The 21,434-nt window shown below is 40.1% G+C and overlaps 1 protein-coding gene across 5 annotated transcripts in view; it reads left to right on the forward strand.

Moving 5' to 3' along the window:
- The window catches only part of ARHGEF33 (Rho guanine nucleotide exchange factor 33), a 78,915-nt gene that overhangs the window by 595 nt on the left and 56,886 nt on the right, over positions 1 to 21,434 (forward strand). For 4 of the 5 annotated variants that reach the window (XM_036027882.1, XM_036027883.1, XM_028516462.2 and 1 more), the window contains exon 2: positions 4,508 to 4,577. The gene's annotated coding sequence lies outside the window, so the exon portion shown is untranslated. Of the gene's footprint in view, positions 1 to 4,316; positions 4,578 to 21,434 lie in introns of those variants that run through there. The other variant, XM_028516461.2, reaches the window with a different exon arrangement.

Here is a 21,434-nt window from a genome sequence, read left to right on the forward strand (position 1 = left end):
AGGGTTTTGGGAGCAGGATATAAATTGGGTTCACTTGAAAGATTTTTGTTCTTTAGTTAAATGACAGTAGTATTCCATAATAATTAGAACTGGAATTATATGGGTTTTATATGATAAAACAATAGTATTTTGAAAATATAGACATTTGTTTTTTAATACCTTTTTATCTTTTTAAATAGTACAAAATTATATTGCTGCAAATGACATAGTCATTTCATTGAAGGCGCTTCTGAAGGATTTACCATAAATGATCAGAAATTTATACTAGAGAAATAAATTTCTGCCACACATTTATTCTAAAGTTTTCATGAATTTAATTAATATCTACAGCTTTTTTTAATACTATAGGCTCTGAAAATGCAATCTAAAAAATGTAATCTAATGCAATCTCAGAGACTTTTGAAAGGAAGATGATCATACTATTGTTAACTTTTAATACAAATATAAATGTTAACAGACAAGTGCCTTGTACCAACCTCACATCCATTTGTCTCTCTCTCCCCCTCCCTCTCTTCTTTTTTTTTTAATGGTAGTAGTTCTTAACCTTTTCAGGGTCAAGGATTGCTTTAAGAATCTTTGGGTACCAAGCCAATCCCCTTTACAAAAAAAATATAAAATCACACAAAATTTTCCATACAATTTCAGGGGATTTATGGATTGTCTGAATTTTATCTATAGACCCCAGGTTAAGAACCTTTGATTTTGAATTTTAGGACTGGTGTATGAGTTGCTGAATATTTTTATATGTTTCTGGAGATTTTTAAAATGTAAAAATCTTTAGGTTCATAATTTTCTCTCAGGGACAACGTTGAAAATGCAGATTCTCACACTGATCACCTCTCAAAACACACACACACACACACACACACACACACACACTTAACTTGACAGTGAAACACAATTAGCCAATAGCCATAGTTTTGACAATCACATTACTGCTGCCAGTCCCTAGTGACTTGATTAATCATTTGCGCTGTCAAGAGCACCAGGAATCACCTGGGGAGTCATAGAAGGAAAAAATCCTCATTATTTATTTGTAAGGTGCTTTCAGTGCCCCAAATAAGGTGAATTAAACCATAAATTGCTAGATATTATAAAAGACACTCTTCTAATTGGTAGGTTCACAATTATTTTGCTGTTTGCTCCTGCCTTTACTGATAAAAAATGTTAGTATTAACATCCATTTAAGTTTTCCTAAAGTAATCAGAAAAATAAAAGAAAGCTGCAGCTGATCAGATATTCAAATTTGTATATTTGAGGAACTCCATAGAATTTGTCTCCTGAATATGAGGAAGCAGCTACTTAGGATATTTTTAGGGGGATTTGGGGTTACTTATCGCAAAGCTATTTGAGAATACAGTACCTTTATATGGATGTATACCAGTTCTTTCTATTTTTCTGCTGGCTATGCTGGCATGGTTTTAGTGAGAAACAAATAGGCAAATGTTAGAAAATTCTTATGCACTCTAGAAAACCCTTTCCTCTTAAATCTTCATTGGATTTCTTACAGAGTTTGTGGGTGGGTGGGGTGGGTAGAGATATCGAATAAAGGTGGGCAAAGGGATAATTGGGCAAAAGTGGAAGGAACCTTCCTTTTAAGCTACCCAGACACCTGCTTTTTACCATAATACCAGGAAAAAAAGATGAACAATGGAAAAGAAGGGATGGTTGCATTTCTTTGCTAAGATGCTTTTCAATACTTCTCCATCTCCTAGTAGCTCTTCAGTGCACTCCCAATTGGCATCTGGGGGGAAAACGCTCTGCTGAAATTGCAGAACCAATTAAGTTTGTTGTTACAGCATGTTCAGCCCTTTTTTTTGTTTTCTAGTTCAAGTAAGTGTAGAAAAATTAAAAAAATTCTTTAATGGATATATTCTCCACTTCTGAATCTGAGAATTATAATCCAACTCTTTTTCCTGGGCAAAGCAGACATGTAACTCATTTAGTAGCTTTTGAAATGTTGCTTTCAACTCTCTGTGCTTTCCTTGCCTTCCTTTCCTTCCTATCCTAATTCAGGTCATTGTCACCTTCAACTTGGAGTATTAAAGGTGCCTACTCACTGGCCTCTTTGTGGTCCGTCTTTCTTATAACATGACAAACAGACATCTTCTTACTGAGGACGTGTGATCCAGTTCCTCCCTTGCTTAAAAACTTTCAGTGACTCCTTAAACTCTCCACTGCAGAGCAGCCTTCGAAGAAGATATTCACAGCCCCGTATCTGTCCCCAATCTACCTGTCTAGCCTTACCCCCTACTCTACCCTCCATGCTCCCTAGGATCCCTAAATCTACCCATGCCTTGTAACTTATGCCTCTGTTCCTTTGTGGATCCTCTTTTTATCATTTTTACAAGTTGTTCAAAGCCCACCTCAAATCCTATCCTCTTCATGAAACTTTCTCTAATCCCCACAACTGAGACTCCTCTTCTGTCCTCTGAAAGCTCTAGGCATGTTATACTTTTCTCACGGCATTTGTCACATTCATGTGTCTCATCTTTCCTACTAGATGGTAAGCTCCTTGAAGGAGGAGCAATGCCATCTTTATAATTCTCCCAGCACATGACACTGCCCTTTACATAGCATGTGCTTAATAAATGCTTATTGAATTGAAATGGACCATTCTTTCTATAATCCACAAAGAAAGCTAAAGACAATTTTAGCTAAACTTCCTTTTTTCTTCCCCATAGAGCAGCCCCATTTTCCAATATCTGAGAGTTAAAATTCGTATCTGCAGAGCTCAAATGAGTGTAATATCTGAAATATGAGTGATGAAAGGGAGAAAGGGCAAAAACAAGGACTGGAATGACACATTAGAGGCTTTAAAGAAGGAAGAATTTGTTAATAGAAAGCACAGACATGCTCAAAGGAAATGAAAAAAAGTTTCAAGAATTAAGAATGATTCTTGGTTCTAGACAACTTCCTGGAGTGCCAGCATATGGGGTGGGTTCATCTGTAGATAAGAAAGTCAAGATAATAGTGGCTTAAATAAGCTGCAAGTTTATTTCTCTCTTACATTAAAAAAAAAAAAAGCCCAGAGGAAGGCAGTCCAGAGCTGTTAGAGCAGGTCTGTGTGTGAGGGACCCAGGTTCCTGCTGTGTGGCTCTTCCGCCATCCTTGTGCATCATGTCTTGGTCCAAAGAGATTGCTAGGATGCCACCGACCTCACTGGTGGTTGGCCAGCAGGAAGGAGAAGTGGGAAGAAAAAGATGCTTTCTCTCTTTTAAGGAGATGTGCCAGAGGTCACTCACATTCTTCCTACTTGTACCTGATGGGGAGGATCTATTCTCATGGTTACATGTAGCTGTAAAGAGGAAGGCAAGATACAGTTTTTTAACTAGGTTACTGGAGGAAAAGGAGAGAATGGAGATGGGGTGGCAGTTAGCAGTGGCTGACAAAGCCAATACCAGGCTTTCCGTGGCCTCTCCCATTCTTTCAGGACAAAGAATAGCATTATGCACAAATAGAATTAAAAAATAATACCTGTAAAGTTAAAAGGAAAAAAGTGTAAGCTTAGCTGGGAGTAAACATAGATTTGCTTAGGATAATGGACAGGGACCTTGACAAAATGGTATGGGTGACTGAGTAAGCCTCCGATTCTGCTACTGCCCACATTCTGCTCTGGCCCTCAGCCTTTGCCTCCCTTAATCCTGATACCTGCACCGTGAGGCTACCATTATCACTGCTGTGCCAGTTCTACAGGTCAAGAGACTGAAGCTGAGACTATGGAAAGAGGAAAAGACAGAATGTTGTACTGGAATTGCAGGAGTTGAACGGAAATTTAAGAAGATACCAGAGTAAACTCATGAGTTTTAATATGTATTGATAGCTAAATATATTAAAATGATTTTAAATTTTTAAAAAAGATTCAGTGACACAGCCAAACTGCCCTAGAGGTTTCAGATAATGAAAAATAAATAAAAGAGGTAGCTGGCTTGGAACCTGTTGCACTGTTCACAAAAACAAGATAAATCGTAAAGTGTTTTCCAAGTTGGTTTGTATTTCATTTTGACTGTAGATCACTTCAATTAGCCTCTACAGAAAAACCCATTACAAACCATGTCATTGTCACTTGAAGTAGGTGACTTAATTTAATGTGGGATACTTAGGAAAATCTCTAGATTTGGCTTCTATCATTTTAGGGTCAGATGAACTGCTTTGAACTCTCCTTATTTAGCAAAGCTCCCTGACCCATGTTGGAATACTCCAACTATGTTTTTAAATACATAGGTATTTATTTTTAGTAGTTAGTCCAAAGATACAAATATCGAGGTAGTTGTACCTACTTAACACCAAGTGACTTAAAAATTGAAAGACTATGAGAAACAAGAACTTTCATATTTTTTAACATAAATATAAATATATTTACTTACATATTTTTGAACTACTAGAAAACTTTAGCAACAGTAAGTTGCATATATAATGAAAACTTTTAGTTCTAAAATTATAGGAACAAAGGATGGTATAAATTACAAGGCACCTATCATTATTAATGGCATTTTATTTTTTATAGACCCTCTAGAGAAATCAGGAAGACTTTTCAAAACATGGTGTGATGTCTACTGCTGGAGACAGGCCATGAGGTGAGTGGAAATTGCAAAGAACTTATTTCTAATAAGAACACAGATAAACTGAGAGCTTACTTTAAACCCGTGCACTTGTGCTTAGTTTAAACCAGCACTTTACTTTATTCTTGAAGTGCAAGCATTATAAATTACTCTGAAGAATTCTGTAACCTTTCTTTGTTTAAAAACAAACATATAAAAATATTATGGGATTCTATTATTAGTTAGAGGTCAAAGCTAATAGCCACCGTATAAACTATCCATGTCACCCCAGAGTTTCACTGCATACATGAATGCTTACAGTACTGAGACAATAATGAACTATGCCTTTTGACTGAGTTCTATTTTACATGTCTTTGGGGATTGCAAAAAAAAACCTTAGGAACAACAAATTTTATACTCAACTAATATTTGCTGAGTCCTTACCTTATGCGAGGCTGTGTGACACAGGAGCTATGTGACATAGGAATCACCCTCACATCACAGTAGAGGAAATGTAGGTTTCTAAAGGTTATGTAAGGTACGCAGAGTCACAAAAATAATGAACACAGCAGGGGTCTGAAGCTAAATGTCTCATGCACTTAAGAAAAAAGTCCCAAAGTTTAAAACATGATTTTTAAGTTTCAAAACTGAAAAGTATGCATTGTAAAACAAACAAGCAAACAAGCTTGATCAAGACAGAAGACTATAAGTAAACTCTGAAAACCCGTCCCCTCCTGCTCCAATCTGCTTTCTAAGCATAACCACTGTTAGTTTGGCATAAATTCTTCCATAAATTTCTTTTTGCCCATTGTGCTCTTCACTGTATCACACTACCTATCTACTTCAAAACATTAATGAATAGAGGAGGTCGGATTTTACTATATATTTAATAATATAAACATCTACCCTCAAATGATAACTGAAATGTTCATTTAGCAAACATTAGGCATATAACTGCAGAGACTGAAAGAAGAAGAGAACTCACTCTGCTTTTCTAGGGATTCATAACCCAGTGCAGTGGTTCTTGGTTTTGAGAGTGTGTATGGGCTCCTTTGGGAGTCTGATGCGAGCTCTGCAACCTTCTGCCTAGAAGAAAATGAACTTACATAAAATTTTGTCTGTATCTCAGGGGATACCTAGACACTGTGAGACAATATGGACCCCTGCTCCATTAGAAGTAAGAATTTTAAATTAATAATTTATCATAAATACTAAAATGGAAATGTGGACAAGATACTATGGCAGCACAGAAGAGCAAGGACTTGACTGAGACATGTCAAGAAAGACAGGGCAGAGTGACACTTGCAAGGAATCTTTTTTTTGTCCATTGTTTAAATTTTAATTGTTGTTCAAGTACAGTTTTCTGCCTTTTACCCCCATCCCAGCCCATCTCCCAGCCCTCCCCACCTCCCTCCCATTTCTACCCCACCCCCGTAGTTTTTGTCCATGTGTCCTTTATACTTGTTCCTGTAAACCCTTCCCCTTTTCCCCTGAAATTCCCTCCACTCTCTCCTCTGGTCACTGTCAGCCTGTTCTCAATTTCAGTGTCTTTGGTTATATTTTGCTTGTTCATTTGTTTGGTGATTAGGTTTCTGTTAAAGGTGTGGTCGTATGGTATTTGCCCCTCACAACCTGGCTTATTTCGCTTAGCATAATGCTTTCCAGTTCCATCCATGCTGTTACAAAGGGCAGGAGTTCCTTCTTTCTTTCTGCTGCATAGTATTCCATTGTGTAAATGTACCATAGTTTTTTGATCCACTCATTTACTGATGGGCACTTAGGTTGCTTCTGGCACTTAGCTATTGTAAACTGTGCTGCTATGAACATTGGGGTGCATGGGTTCTTTTGGGTTAGTGTTTCAGGGTTCTTAGGATATAATCCTAGCAGTGGAATTGCTGGGTCAAAAGGCAGATCCATTTTTAGTTTTTTGAGAAAATTCCATACTGTTTTCCATAGTGGTTATACCAGTCCACAATCCCACCAACAGATTTGCATGGAATCTTGAAGGACTTTTAGTTTTAGTCTTTTTTTTCCTTTTTAACTTTTAAAAAAATATATCTTATTGATTATGCTATTACAGTTGTCCCATTTTCCCACCTTCACTCCCCTCCACCCTTGTACACCCTCTCCCACCCATATCCCCCCCCTTTAGTCATGTCCATGTGTCATACTTATAAGTTCTTTAGCTTCCGCATTTCCCATACTATTCTTACTCTCCCCTATCTACTTTCAACCTACAATCTATGCTACTTATTCTCTGTACCTTTTCCCCCTCTCTCCTTCTCCCACTCCCCTGTTGCTAACCCTCCATGTGATCTCCATTTCTGTGGCTCTGTTCCTGTTCTAGTTGTTTGCTTAGTTTCTTTTGGTTTTGCTTTAGGTGTGGTTGTTAATAATTGTGAGTTTGCTGTCCTTTTACTATACATGTTTTTTCTGTATCTTCTTTTCTTAGATAAGTCCCTTTAACATTTCATAAGGGCTAGGTGATGATGAGCTCCTTGAACTTGACCTTATCTGAGAAGCACTTTATCTGCCCTTCCATTCTAAATAAAAGCTTTGCTGAATAGAGTAATCTGGGATATAGGTCCTTGTCTTTCATGACTTGGAATACTTCTTTCCAGCCCCTTCTTGCCTGTAAGGTCTCTTTTGAGAAATCAGCTGATAGTCTGATGGGAACTCCTTTGTAGGTGACTGTCCCCTTATCTCTTGCTGCTTCTAGGATTCTCTCCATTTTTACCTTGGCTAATGTAATTATGATATGCCTTGGTGTGTTTCTTCTTGGGTCCAACTTCTTTGGGGCTCTCTGAGCTTCCTGGATTTCCTGGAAGTCTATTTCCTTTGCCAGAATGGGGAAGTTCTCCTTTATTATTTGTTCAAATACGTGTTTGATCTGTTGCTTTTCCTCTTCCCCTTCTAGTACCCCTATAATTCGGATGTTGGAATGTTTAAAGATGTTCTGGAGGTTCCTAAGCTTCTCCTCATTTTTTTTTTGAATTCTTATTTCTCCATTCTTTCCTGTTTGGTTGTTTTTTTCTTCCTTCTGATCCACTCTATTGTTTTGAGTCCCAGTTTCCTTCCCATCACTATTGGTTCTCCGTGCATCTTCCTTCATCTCTTTTATGGTAACCTGAATTTTTTCATCTAATTTGCACCCAGAATCAACCAATTCTGTGAGCTTCCTGATCACCAATGTTTTGAACTGTGCATCTGATAGACTGGCTATCTCTTGGTCGCTCAAAAGGATGAGTCCTGGGGCATTGATCTATTCTTCTGTTTGGTTTGAGATATGTCTCTCTCTATCTCTCTCTCTTTTTTTTTTTTTTTGTTCTGGTAGCTCGTGTTATGGTGAGGGGCGGAGCCTTAGGTGTTCACGGGGCTGGGCACCCCAGTCGCTAGATTGTGACGTTGTATGTGGGGGCGGGGGCGGGGGCGGGGCGGGGGGAACACTGGTGATAGCTCTGTTCTCCTGGGACCTCAGTCCCTTCCCTGGGATCCTGGGTTGCATGCTCTGCCCTGGTCCACAATCGCTGCCTCACTGGGTCCGCCAGCTGCCGCTCGCGTACTCAGGGTCCACCTGCTTTGATCTTGTGCGCCCCAGATGCCTTACGCACTCCCGGTTGCCTTATGCGCCCAGTTCTCCCTGTTATCCGTGCCGCACCGCACCACACCCCATACCCAGCTGCTTGTCTCTGCCCCTCCTACCGGTCTGGATGAACAGGTCTACTTCAGCTTCTTGGCTGCCCCACTTCCATTCAGATACATTCTCTGTCAGTTCTGGGTGTTATTCTGTCTCTAAATTGTTGTTGTTCTAATCTTGGTTGTGCGTGGAGGTACGGTGCGTCCACCTATGCCTCCATCTTGCCGGAAGTCCTCTAGTTTTAGTCTTGAAGGACATGAAGTTTGAGTTCAGGGCAGGGGGAGGATGTCCACTGAGGAACAACATTTATGATGCCTAGAGGCTATAATGGGCAGGGAAGCACAGGCCTTTCTGTGTGATGGGAGCCTAGTGTGTGTATGAGGGGGGCTGCCGATGAGTTTGCAGAACTGACTGGAGGCCACATCATGGAGGCAGAGGTCTATTGTGTTGGTGGGATGTTTGAACTGTAGGAGTCACTGAAGAAGTCGGATCTAGGTTTACATAGGCAGGAAAGAAGTCTATAGTTAATGCATGGCTAACTAAGTTGTGGGGGACTGATGCTATGGATGACAGAATAAGAAACAGAAGAGAGACAAGGCGATTTGATTCAGATTTGTTAGGGGGTCAGTGACAAATTATGTCATTAAGAAGCTATATTGCTAGAAATCAGGTGGGATTTGTTGGAAGATCACTACTTTTACAAAGGAGATTGGGAGAATAGAGCTCTGAAACTGTCTTTGTAAGATGAAGCTCAAAATTTGGGCAGCACACCTGTCGCCTCATGCAGTGTGCTATGGGTAATCAGGCTCGTGTCATTCACATGGGGCTATCATCCACTTCTGGTCTGCCACACCTTCTGCCCCTCTGCTGCCCTGCAGTAACTCCTGGTGTGCCATGTGGTTTCCCAGTGACCCTTCTACCTGCAGAGAGTAGGAAGCAGAAGGAAGGGGAATGCGTCAGGTTCTCAATATTTCTACACTGAGCATGTGCTGCTTTTATAATTATTTGTGTAGATTAGGTTTTAAAGTATTGTAGTTTTTTAAAGCAAGGCATACAACTAATGTCATAGCTGGTTAATTTCTAGCTGGCTGTCCTTAACCTATATACCAACTAAAAACCCACTATTAGTCTCACCTAGTCCTTGGCAGAGGCTTCAGAACTGAGGCAAGACTATAAAGCCTCAAAGACATTTTACTTGATAATATTTACTATTCATTTAAAATTTTACTTACCACATGCTATAAAGGCTTGAAGACAATATGCAATTTTGTATGATGTATTATAATTTTTTCAAATACAAAGAAACATTTGGTCTTTGCCAAAGAGTAGTGGTCCAAAAGATTTCTCAGTCTACATGTTTAGATAGTGAACTTTTGTTAAACAAAATTTACAATTCAGGTGAAATAGCATTGCTTTTTCCTGTTTGCCTTTTCTAGCTCATTAATTTTTTAAAAAATGTGTCTTCTTGCCATTAATATGAATAAAGAAAGTTCTATGTTGTTTCCTCCCCCCATTTATTGAAGTACAATTGACATATAAATTGTAAGATATTTAAAGCGTGCAATGTGATGACTTGATATATATTGTGATGCTTTGGTTCGCAGCCCACACTCAATCCACTCAGCTATGCCAGCCAGGGCAGACTTGATATATATTGTGAAAGGACCCACTCACACACACGAGTTAATTAACACATCCATTACCTCACATATTTACTTTTTCTTTCTTTCTTTTCTATTTTGTGAGAACATTTAAGTTCTGCTCTCTTAACAAATTTCAGTTATATAATGCGGTCTTATCAGCCTGTCACCATGTTATAGATTAGATCCTCAGAACTTAATCCTCTTACTATTGAAAGTTTGTATGCTTTTACAACTCCACCCTATTGATTTCTTTAGGGAAAGAAATCATTAACCAGAAATACCCTTTGGAATTTGGTTAAATTCAACTCAAATTTGTATTGAGTGTCCACTGCAAAAAATGTGCAATGTTTTCATGCCTCTAATTCCCAGCAGGGAAAGATACTAGTATGGTATGAGAATGTGGGTAGGAAAGGGGTTGACTCATAATACCTTGGAGAATCAGGGAAGACTTCTTAGAGAAGAAGATACTTGAACTGAGCCTCGAAGGATGAGAAATATTTCCTTAGGCAGAGAAAGATATTTGAGTCATAGAGGATGGAAGGAACGAATGTAGAGAGGCAAGTGTTGGCTGAAATGCATGAGCTGTGATCATCTACACGTCTATGTCATATACCCTAACTATTATAAAGTAGTTTGTAGTAGTTTATAAGTAATTTATTTGGACTACTATGAAATAGGATAACAAATTAGGTTCAGCTAGTCCAGCCATTAGCTCTCACAAGGAACAAAATCGTATCAGTTAATGTCTAACTTTCTACAGGGACACATGGGGACTGCCGCTGAGGCAACCTTTCTAGGGTTCAGGAAAAGAGTAGCCTCAGAAGATACAGTGAGATAGAGATTTGCAGAGCTGATGAGCTGGAGAGAGTGAGGAGAGCCCGAGACAGAAAATTAAGGTCCCATATGTAGAGCTGGATCAAGAGACACGAGACAGGCTAAAAATCTAGCAGCCATTCAAGTGAATTTTCTGATAAATATAGTCCTCACAAGTATAGTTTCCTCGCTGTCACATTTCCGGGGCTCTTTCAGTACCTCTGATAGATGGGTGCATGTGCACCTCTTTATTCGAGCTCTAAGCCCATTTTCAGGCCTGAGATTGCTGAACAGTTGATTGCTGGGGGCTGCCTACCTCCCCATAGCTGGGCAGGGACTTCTTCTATGGATGCAAGTTCTCCATCAGGACTCCTGCAGTGGGCACAGGCACCTGTGCTGCCCTCACCTCTGAGCAAGGCCGCTTCAGACCAAAGAAATTTATGTATAATCCCTACGCTTGAAGACCTTCAAATCTAGACTCCTTGGGAGGGTCCAATGTTTGCCTTTTCTTTCATCTTGATTGATCTTAGGGTAGAGCGTCTAGCTTCATCCTAGGCAAAATTGCAAAGTATACTAATAATCACTGCTAGAGACTTACAATCATACCAGAAACTGAGCTAATCAGACTCTTAAGAGAAATGAAATGATTTTCCAAAGATCAACCAACCATTTAAATCATGGAGCTGGGGTTTGAACCTAGATCTTCCATACTTCAAAGCTCCATCCCTGTGCCCTATGGGCACCTCGCTTGGCTCTCAGTGTTACTTCCAACTAGCTCCAGTGTCAGCTGACAACAAAGGAAGGTGTGTTAAAAATTTTCTCAAGATCTAAAGGAACTGAGTTATAGTGTTGATGACAGGCAATGAGTCTGATGTGGCTGGGAAAGGGGCCTGACCTATGGCCATTTTTTCCCACATATTCACAAGGCCCACCTCACTGCGATCGAAATGGTGTTATCAAATTCTGTACTTACCATAGTCATACAAGACATTGGGACTCTGTCATGAGCCATTTTATTATTTCCATCAAAACAGGAGCTTATAACTTAGTCAAGTCATTGACCCTCTCGACTTCATTCTCCTTACGTGTGAATTGACAGGGTTTGGCTGGCTGCTCCCTGTGTGATCTTTCAGTTCTGATTTTCTCTGCTATTATAGGCTGAATCTTCAGTTTATATCGGTCTGGTGGGTGTGGTTTGGTTTGCCTCGATTTAGTCTTCCCAAACTATGATAAAAGTTCACTCATTTATTCAACACCTATTTATTTGGTGCTCTATAATTCCAAACATTCTAATTTAATATTTTAATGACTTTTTAATGTATGGCATCTACTTACTTATTTAATGTTTGCCAGTGGGATTATGGCTATTACTAGCAGGAAATTTAAAGTTATGATAAATGAATTTACAGGATTTTAAGAAGCAGGGATTTGTTTTGCATGTGAACTTTTGCATCCACATTTACCAGTACAGTATTTCTCTCTTCAGCTTCATAAACCACAGGCCAGAGGAAGAAGCTGAGCTAAAGAATGTGTGTGGAGGAGTTATAGACTCAGAACTAGGCAGGAAATGCAGCTTACAAAGGTTTTTTTTTTTCTACCTTCATCTTGCATATACCAGCTATCACATTGTTTTGGGTGGACAGCAGGGCAGAGCAGGGATCCCCAAGCTGCTGACTGGCAGACACTAGGGGCCAAAAGCAGGTCCTGGGGTGTTAAAAGGAAAGAAGTGGGCAAGGAGTGAGGTTTCTAAGGCATATTCCAAAGGGGCTGAAGGAAGAAAATGACTGACTTTCCCTCTACACCTAAAACATTAGGATCTAGTATATATAAAACAAGGCTAAACCATTGCAGGTCATCCTATTTTCTGACCCTGTAACTCTGGACACGCCCTTTAGGGCAGAGATAGAGCATTAAATCCCTCTGTTCCACTCCCCCAGGGTCTGGATTTCCCTTGGCCAAATTCTTCCTCTCTTAGTCTCTACATCCTTGACTATTGATTATCAGCTTTTTAGGTAAAAGAACATTAAATTCATTATTTTTTAAAACTTCTGGGCTCTATTTTATTTATTTATTTTTAATATGCCCATTACATATTACACAAAAAATGAAAGTCCAATGAACTTATTATTCATAAATTATTAAATAAAAATACAGGAATGAATATATATTTATATTTATAGAGCTTTTTCTTCTCTTCTAAAGGAACCAAGTGTGTTCTCCTGCCATTTTATGATTTAAAAAAGTATGCTCTGGCTGGTGTGGCTCACTGGGTTGAGTGCTGGCCCGAAAACTGAAAGATCGCAGGTTTGATTCCCAGTCAGGGCACATGCCTGGGTTGCAGGCCAGGTCACCAGTTGTGGGCATGCGAGAGGCAACCTGTCAATGTCTCTCTCGTACATCAATGTTTCTCTCCTTCTCTTTCTCCCTCCCTTCCCCCTCTCTAAAAATAAATAAAAAATCTTTAAAAAAAAGTTAAGTAGTGTATGCCCTAGAATAAATGGGGAGTGGGCTTAACAGTCACAGGACCCATTTGCCCTACTTCTGTTCCTTCCCTGTCCTAAGCAAGTTCCTATTTATCCCTGTGGGCTCTGTAAATTGACTGTTAATAATTAATTAATGCCTAATAATTAGAGGAGGATTATGTGTTAACAGTTACCATGGACAGTGTTTGGCAGGTTTATCATCTTTGTCAATCAACTTTTATTGAACTTCTACTCTGTAAGAACATAGAATGAGCACCAGAGATACTAAGAGGCAGGTAAAATATCCTTTTTTCTTAAGAAGTTTATAACCTATGTAGCAAATGAGATTATCTATGTAAGACAAATAACAGTGGAAAACTGTGGTTTGGGTTCCAATTGAGAGTTCTACAGATATTTCAAGAAAGAAGGGATAATTTCCTATTGGATTGAAGGGGGACGGTTCCAGAGAGGAATGGGCCTAAGTTAGACTTTGAGGAATGAGTGAGGATTCGACCACTGGAGTACGGTGAGGAGAGGAGACCAGGCAGCAGGGAGAGTGAGAGACAAGGCAGGAATGCGAGTGATAGATGAGACTCAGAAGGCTGGAACACCTCCTGCATATCGGAAACAAAGCTGGAGAGGAAGGTCTGGGGCATTGTAGGGGGCCTTGAGGCTTAGAGTATTTTTTAAGAAGAGAGCTTTTCAGGTTTTCTTTGTTTTTTGTTTTTTGTCTTCGTTTGTTTTGTTTTTTAAGCATGAGCTAAGTGACATTTAAAGGAAAATGATATAGTAGCAGTATAGAAGACGTGGCAAGGAAAAGATGAGGAGGAAATTTAAGAAAGTTGATAAAGAAAGACCCAGAAGAGTTTCACTAATGGTGGATTGTAGGATGAGGGGAAGATCCTTTTAAGCTTTTAAGCTTGTGTCTATGGTGGTGCTAGTAAGAGAGCTAGGAAAATCTAAAGAGGGTGCTTAAATAGAGTAAAAATCACTGATGTGATTAAAATGGGCTGAGTGTGAGAGGACCATGGAACAGCCAAGTGAAAATATTTACTGGAAAGAAATATAATGGCAACCAGGGATATGCATTGAGCAGGCAAAAAATCAAGAAAACAATCAATTTTCTTTTTTCCCCCTCAAAATAAAAACCAGAATACTAAAAAGTAGCTAAAACTGCATAATGGAAGAACTAGGAATTAGGAAATGTGAACTGCTTAGCATAATTTCAGTTTGGGTAAAGTGTTTGTAAATTGTTTTCTTTATTGTGAATGAAAGGACAGTGATGGAAGTCTCCCGGGACTGGAGGGCTGGGAATGGAGGACATTGGTTGCTATATCACCACGTCACTGATCGATATTTGGAGATACCCTGCTAGGTTTTAGCCTCAGCATTTTAGAGTTGCAGAGATGTTGAGAGCCTCCATACCCGAGATGAGGGAGTGAAAGCTAAGAGAGGGTCCCTGGCTTTCCCACAGCCCCGCAGTGAGTGAGAAGTCAGGGTGGGTCTCAGTCCAGTGTTCTTCCCATTCCCCTGCCCTGCCAGTCCGCAGGTGCCCTACCTTCCTGACTCTCTGGGGGAGCATTTGTACATAGTCCTTTAGTAGGAAGCCTGACGAAAATGTTCACAGGCTGCATTATCAAAAGTAAAACAGACAGCTTATGAAGAATGCCGAGTACTTGTCGAGTGACTTGTCTTCAGGAAAGAGAACCGTTTTCCAGTGACATCAAAACAAAATGAAACGGGCAAAATCTACACAGAATGATATCCTTCTAGTATGCTTAAGCAGCCGTGGAATAGATCTCAAGGAGGTTGTTCTGTTATATGTACTTTTAAAGGTTCTGAAGAACAGGACTGCTATCCAACTATGTGGGGTGGGGAAAGATGTAATTCAGTTTGGAGGCAGGAGGATGGAGCACTTCTACATTTTACTTACTTATTCTTTTTTAAAAAATATTTTGTTTTATTTATTTTTGGAGAGAGGGGAACAGAGAAAGAAAAAGAGGGACAGAAACATCAATGTGTGGTTGCCTCTCGCATGCCCCACACTGGGGACCTGGCCCCAAACCCAAGCATGTGCCCTGACTGGGACTTGAACTGGCAACTCTTTGGTTCACAGGCCAGTACTCAATCCACTGAGCCACACCAGCCAGGGCTTTATTTACTTTACTCTTGTCCCAAATTGTTCCAAAAGGGAAACAGACATAGTGCAACAAAAGATTTAGGAATCAGCATATAGCTTTTTAGCAAAACCAGCCCCAATGTGTTCTGGTCTCTTTATGAAATATTTTTAGGACTTTTCTTCTTGTGCCAAACTTACCACATGTGGTGAAAAACTACTCATTGGTTGGCTTCAGTATGCCTTAGTGCTAGGGAGAGCATGTATGAAATAGGCTAAAATTGTAAAAGAAATATTAGAACTAATGATGCATTTACATTTTTTTCATTGATTTAATAAAAAATGTTGACTATTTCTTATATCTAGGTTACTGTGCTGTTGAATGCTACTAATAGCTGGTTATAAGTCACAGTATCCTTAGTGGGAATAGTGACAGTTGAAAAGAATGGCCAAGGCAGGTTTGTGAAGGGCATGAGACAGAAGGCAGAGGTTTTTGTTTTTTTGTAAATAAATCCCCATTTGAGAATATGTTTACTGATTTGAGAGTGGGGAGGGAGAGAGAAAGAAAGAGAGAAACATTGATGTGAGGGAGAAACATTGATCAGTTGCCTCCCCCACACACCCTGGCTGAGGATCAAACACACAACCTATGTATGTGCCCTGACCAGGGACAGAACTTGCAATCTTTTGGTGTACAGAACGATGCTCCAACCAACTGAACCACCTGGCCAGGGCAGAGGGTTTTAAGGCAGGGGACCTGCAGGGACGGAGATCCTCAGGTACAAATACATGTGATGTGGCCTTGTGGGTGGACTAGTTCTGTAGGGAGAATTGTCCTTTTACTGGCAAGAGAACACTGCTGACCCCTGTAAATGGTGTGCAGGCTGTGGGCTGTTCTAACTGAGGGTTACAGATTTGCAGGGTTTGTCTATGATTCCCAACTCCTGGAGTCTTTGTTCACTGGGAGGTGATGAGAAATCAGAGTCACCCTAAAGACTGGATTTTATTCTATTCTTCTTTCTAGCAGTTCTGAAAGTGCCAACGGCAGATCCAAATTGGATTCATCTGAACTATGAAAAAATTCTCCCAGGAGAGCCAGCAGTAACCTGGTTTCCCCTCTCACCTAAAAATGGCTTTGGTGACTGCTGATCTATTTCACACGATACTACTAACTCAGCCTTGTGATTCTGATCTTGTGAGTTCTGCAGCTGCCTCTGCTCCAGCAGGAGGAATTCCTCCTGACCACCAGTTAAGGTTTCACCACGTTGATATACCCCCTCTGCAAATCAGGGTCACCCTAGGTCTTCAGGGAGCTTTCTCTAGAGCTCAGAGCTCTTTCCTTTCATAATTCTCTTGGGAGCCCCTCTTGCCTTTCACTGTCTTCCCTTTCTTCTACTCGGGACTGACCTAGTAAAAATAGAGTGACGGTTTATTTATTTATTTTCTTTGAAGTAGGTATTTCCTCTCACTGGGGCAACGCTGTGTTCTCCATCTCTTTCTTGCATGCAGTATCTCAGAGAGGCTCTTAACTTCCACTTAGATGAACCCAGGGAGAGAATATATTTGAAAGGCTGAAATTGATGCAGGTCAAACTAGGATAAGAAAATAAATTGAGCACATTTTCCTGACTGGACCCTTAGCTCGCAAAGCATTCAGACTCACAAATCAGGTTCTGACACATGTATGTGAATCAATTAAGCAAGTCAGAAGAGACCCTGGAAGTAATACGGGCTGAAACTTTCGATACATTTTGTTGTCTTAAATGAGGGATTCTTAAATTTAAAATAATTATCTCTAGCCACTGGGTGTTTTTTTTGTGTGTGTGATGGCATGCTGGCCTTCTTTATTTTCTGACTGATGTTGACACATAGTAACTCAACCAAATTACTCTATTCTGACAGATACATTAGGTAATCAAAGAGAATTAACATGGCAGGGGCGTGGAGGCCAGAGGATCTCTACTATTCCATATGCTGACATAAAGAAACTCTGTGGCTCCTGAGCTGGGAATTGCCCACTCTCTGTGTGTTGCCCTCTTCTCACTGGCTCGGGGCACTCTGAGGTTGCTGGCCACAGTGGCACATCAGTTGTAAGTAGATTCAGTGTGGAAACATTCCTTAGGAAATCATGCTGTCTTGCTTTTGAAGCCCAATGATGGCACAGGGACATATTTCTGCCAGTGAAACTTTCCGTGATACAATAAAATAGGATGGTTTCTCCCCCCATCCCCCAACAAAAATCATCTCCGGGCTAAACTCTTTCTATATTTCCCATTAATTCTTTTTTGCTTATGTCACATGTGGTGAAAATTGTGTTTTTCTCGCTGTCTATCAGATGACAATTCATTCACTTTCACCAACATTTGCTGAACACATACCCAGAATGTGGCTAGAAGCTGGGTATACAAAGATGAATAAAACATTCTCTGCTCTGAGTGGCTCACAGTCTGGTGAGGGAATTAGCATTAAGGCAGTTAATTAACTAAGAATGGGATGGGATGGGATGGGATGGGATGGGATGGTAGTCCTATGAGTTGGTTCAGTGGCAGAGGCCACCCACTTTCTAGCAATATCCATGTATGAGAAAAATCAAGGAAGAGGCTGACCTGAGTGAGGATCAAGGACCATTTTAAAAACAAGACTACTTGTTTGGGATGTCTCGTGGCACAGACCTTATTTTTAAACATTTTTAAATTTTTGTTTCTAAATTTATTTTAATATTAGTATTTCATTGATTATGCTATTTCAACTGTCCTGATTTTTCCCCCTTTGCCCCTTCAACCCAGAACTGCCCACTCGCTCTGGCACTCCCTCTACCATTGTTCATGTCTGTGGGTCATGTGTGTGAGTTCTGTGGCTACTCCATTTCTTATACCATACTTTACATCCCATGGCTATTCTGTGACCACCTATTTGTACTTCTTAATCCCCTCACCTTTCACCCATTCCCTGATACCTCCCTCCCATCAGGCAACCATCAAACACTCTCCATATCCATGATTCTGTCTCTGTTCTTGTTTGCTTAATATATTTTTTAGATTCAATTGTTGATAGATCTATATTTTTGCCATTTTATTGTTCATAGTTTTGATCTTTTTCTTAAATAAGTCCCTTTAACATTTCATGTAATCATGGTTTGGTGATTATGAACTCCTTTAGCCTTTTCCTGTCTGGCAAGCTCTTTATCTGCCCATTAATTCTAAATGATAGCTTTGCTGGTTTTTATCATTTGGCTATGGGTCCCTGCTTTTCATGACTTTGAATACTTCTTGCCAATCCCTTGTAGCCTGCAAAGTTTCCTTTGAGAAATCAACTGAGAGTCATATGGGAACTCCCCTTTAGGTAACTACTGTATTTTGCCATGCATAATGTGCACCCAAGTTTTTGGCTCAAATTTTCAGGAAAAAGGTCTTTGAAATTTTTAATCCAATTATTTATTTATTTATTTATTTATTTATAGAAACAAAACTGATTATCATATTCCAGGGTATTATTTTGCATACATATATTATTTTTGCTTTCTAAAGGGACACTCTTAATGTGTAAACATAAGTAAAAGAATTAAAAACATTTTTATAGATACAGAATTAGTACTACTCATTTATAATGCACATCCTTATTTTTACCTCAAAAATTCAAGCAAAAAAGTGTACATTATACATAGCAAAATATGGTAACTTCTTTTCTCTTGCTGCTTTTAAGATTCTCTCTTTAAATATTCCAAGTCATGAAAGACAAGGACCTACGTCCCAGATTGCTCTATCCAGCACAGCTTTCATGTAGAATGGAAGGGCAGATAGAGTGCTTCTCAGATAAGGTCAAGTTCAAGGAGTTCATCATCACCAAGCCCTTATTTTATGAAATGTTAAAGGGACTTATCTAAGAAAAGAATATAAAGAAAAAACATATATAGTAAAAGGACAGCAAACTCAGAATTATTAACAACCACACCTAAAGCAAAACCAAAAGAAACTAAGCAAACAACTAGAACAGGAACAGAACCACAGAAATGGAGATCACATGGAGGGTTAGCAACAGGGGAGTGGGAGGAGGAGAGAGTGGGAAAAGGTATAGAGAATAAGTAGCATAGATGGTAGGGAGAAAATAGACAGGGGAAGAGCAAGAATAGTATAAGAAATGTAGAAGCCAAAGAACTTATGACACATGGACATGAACTAAAGAGGGGGAATGTGGGTGAGAGGGGGAGTGCAGGGGGGAGGGGAGTGAAGGGGGTAAATAGGACAACTGTAATAGCATAATCAATAAAATATATTTTAAAAAGATTCTCTCTTTATATTTAAACTTCAGCCTTTTTATTATGATGTGTCTTGGAGTGGGTCTCTTTGCATTCATCTTGTTGGGGATTCTCTGTGCTTCCTGGACTTGCGTCTCTATTTCCTTCACCAAATTAGGGAAGTTGTCTTTCATTATTTTTTCAAATAGATTTCCAACTTCTCACTCTTTCTTTTCTCCTTCTGGCACTTCTATGATGGGAATGTTGGAACTCTTGAAGTTGTCCCAGAAACTGCTTACACTATACTCATTTTTTGTTAAATTTTGTTTGTTGTTTATTATTTTTTAAATATGCAATCTTTATTATATTTTTCCATTACCATTTAGTTCCCTTATACTGCCAATTTTGGGGGGATTCTTTTTTCTTTTTGTTGTTCTGAAGGGTTGTTTTTTCTTCCTTATGTTCCAAGTCATTGGTTTGATTCTCAGCTTCATCCAGTCTACTGTTGTTTCCAGGTAAATTGTTCTTTATTTCAATTAGTATATCCTTTGTTTCTGACTGGATGTTTTTTATGCTGTTGAGGTCCTCACTAAGTACCTTGAGCATCCATATAACGAGTGTTTTGAACTCTGCCTTTCATAGATGGCTTATCTCCATTTTGTTTAGTTCCTTTTCTGGAGTTTTGATCTGTGCTTTTATTTGGGCCATGTGTATTTGTCTGCTCATTTCTTCAGCCTCCTTGTGTTTGTGCCTATGTATTAGGGAGAGCTGTTTTGACACTGTGTCTTTGTTGTGTGGCCTAATGTAGTAGGTGTCTTGTAGGGACCAGTGGTACAGCCTTCCCTGTCACCCAAGATGGGTACTTGACATGCACCTTTCATGTGGGCTGAGTACACCCTCTTATTGTAGTTGAGCCTTGGTTGCTGTTGGCAGATCAATGGGAGGGATTTACCCAGGCCAAGCAACTGCAAGGACTGGCTGTGACCACTTATCACCAACTCTCCCCTCCATGGATGATCAACTGTGCAGGGGCAGGGTGGTGATGCTCTTATGTGGTCTGTAGCTGTCCACTGGGTGTGCTGACCTTGGGTTTTCCTGGGTGGGTCAGGCTGAGGTCAGGCCCAACCTGTATTTTGCCAGGGGCCACCCTGCCTGAGCTATAGAGCTATATGAGATGGCTGCTACTTGTGCTGGGCTTGGAGATACCCAGGCAAAGCCAAGCTGTAAATCTAGGCTGGCTGCTGCTTGTGCCAGGCTTGGGGCTCACTGAGGCCAGCTGCTGCTTTTTTGAGGATTTAGGGAGTTGTACAGCAAGAGCCAAAACAGCCATTCATATGGGAAAACAGCTTGGATTGGTCCATAAGTTGGGTGGGGCAGAGTCTCTGGGGATCTCCAAGGCAGGTCAAACAGTGTTAGCCAGGTTGATGGAATCTCAGATATGGCACCAGCTTGCTGGCTCTGTGGCTCCGTGGCTCTGTGGCTGGAGGGTTTAAAAAAGGGACAATGGCCTCTGCTCGCTTTGATGCTAGACACTTCAGTTTCTCCCTGTATGCCACTGGTGCCTTTCAAGCTGCTATCCCAGTTGCTGGAGCTCAGAAGGTGTGAATCTGGGTAGGTGACTCCATGTGTGGTTTAAAAGGAATTGCTTGGGGCTCCAGAAGTCTCTTCCTCTCAGTCCCCACTGGTTGTTGCAGGCAGAAGTTGTAGGGACTTATCTTCCTGGTACTAGAACTCTGGGTTATGGACTTGGTGTGGGGCTGGGACTCCTCACTCCCAAGATATCCCTCCTGAATTTTTATCTACCACACATGTGTGTGGGACCAGCCTGTTTCGTGTCTGAGCCCCTTCTACCATTCTGGATGAATGTGGTTTCTTTAATGCCATAGTCGTAGACTTCCATTCAACTCGATAGCTGATGGTTTGAAGTGATGATTGTATATTTTAATATTCTATATTTTAGTTGTAATTTTGATGTGGTTATGTGAAGAG

Source organism: Phyllostomus discolor, chromosome 6, assembly GCF_004126475.2.
Source record: "Phyllostomus discolor isolate MPI-MPIP mPhyDis1 chromosome 6, mPhyDis1.pri.v3, whole genome shotgun sequence".
NCBI lineage: Eukaryota > Metazoa > Chordata > Mammalia > Chiroptera > Phyllostomidae > Phyllostomus > Phyllostomus discolor.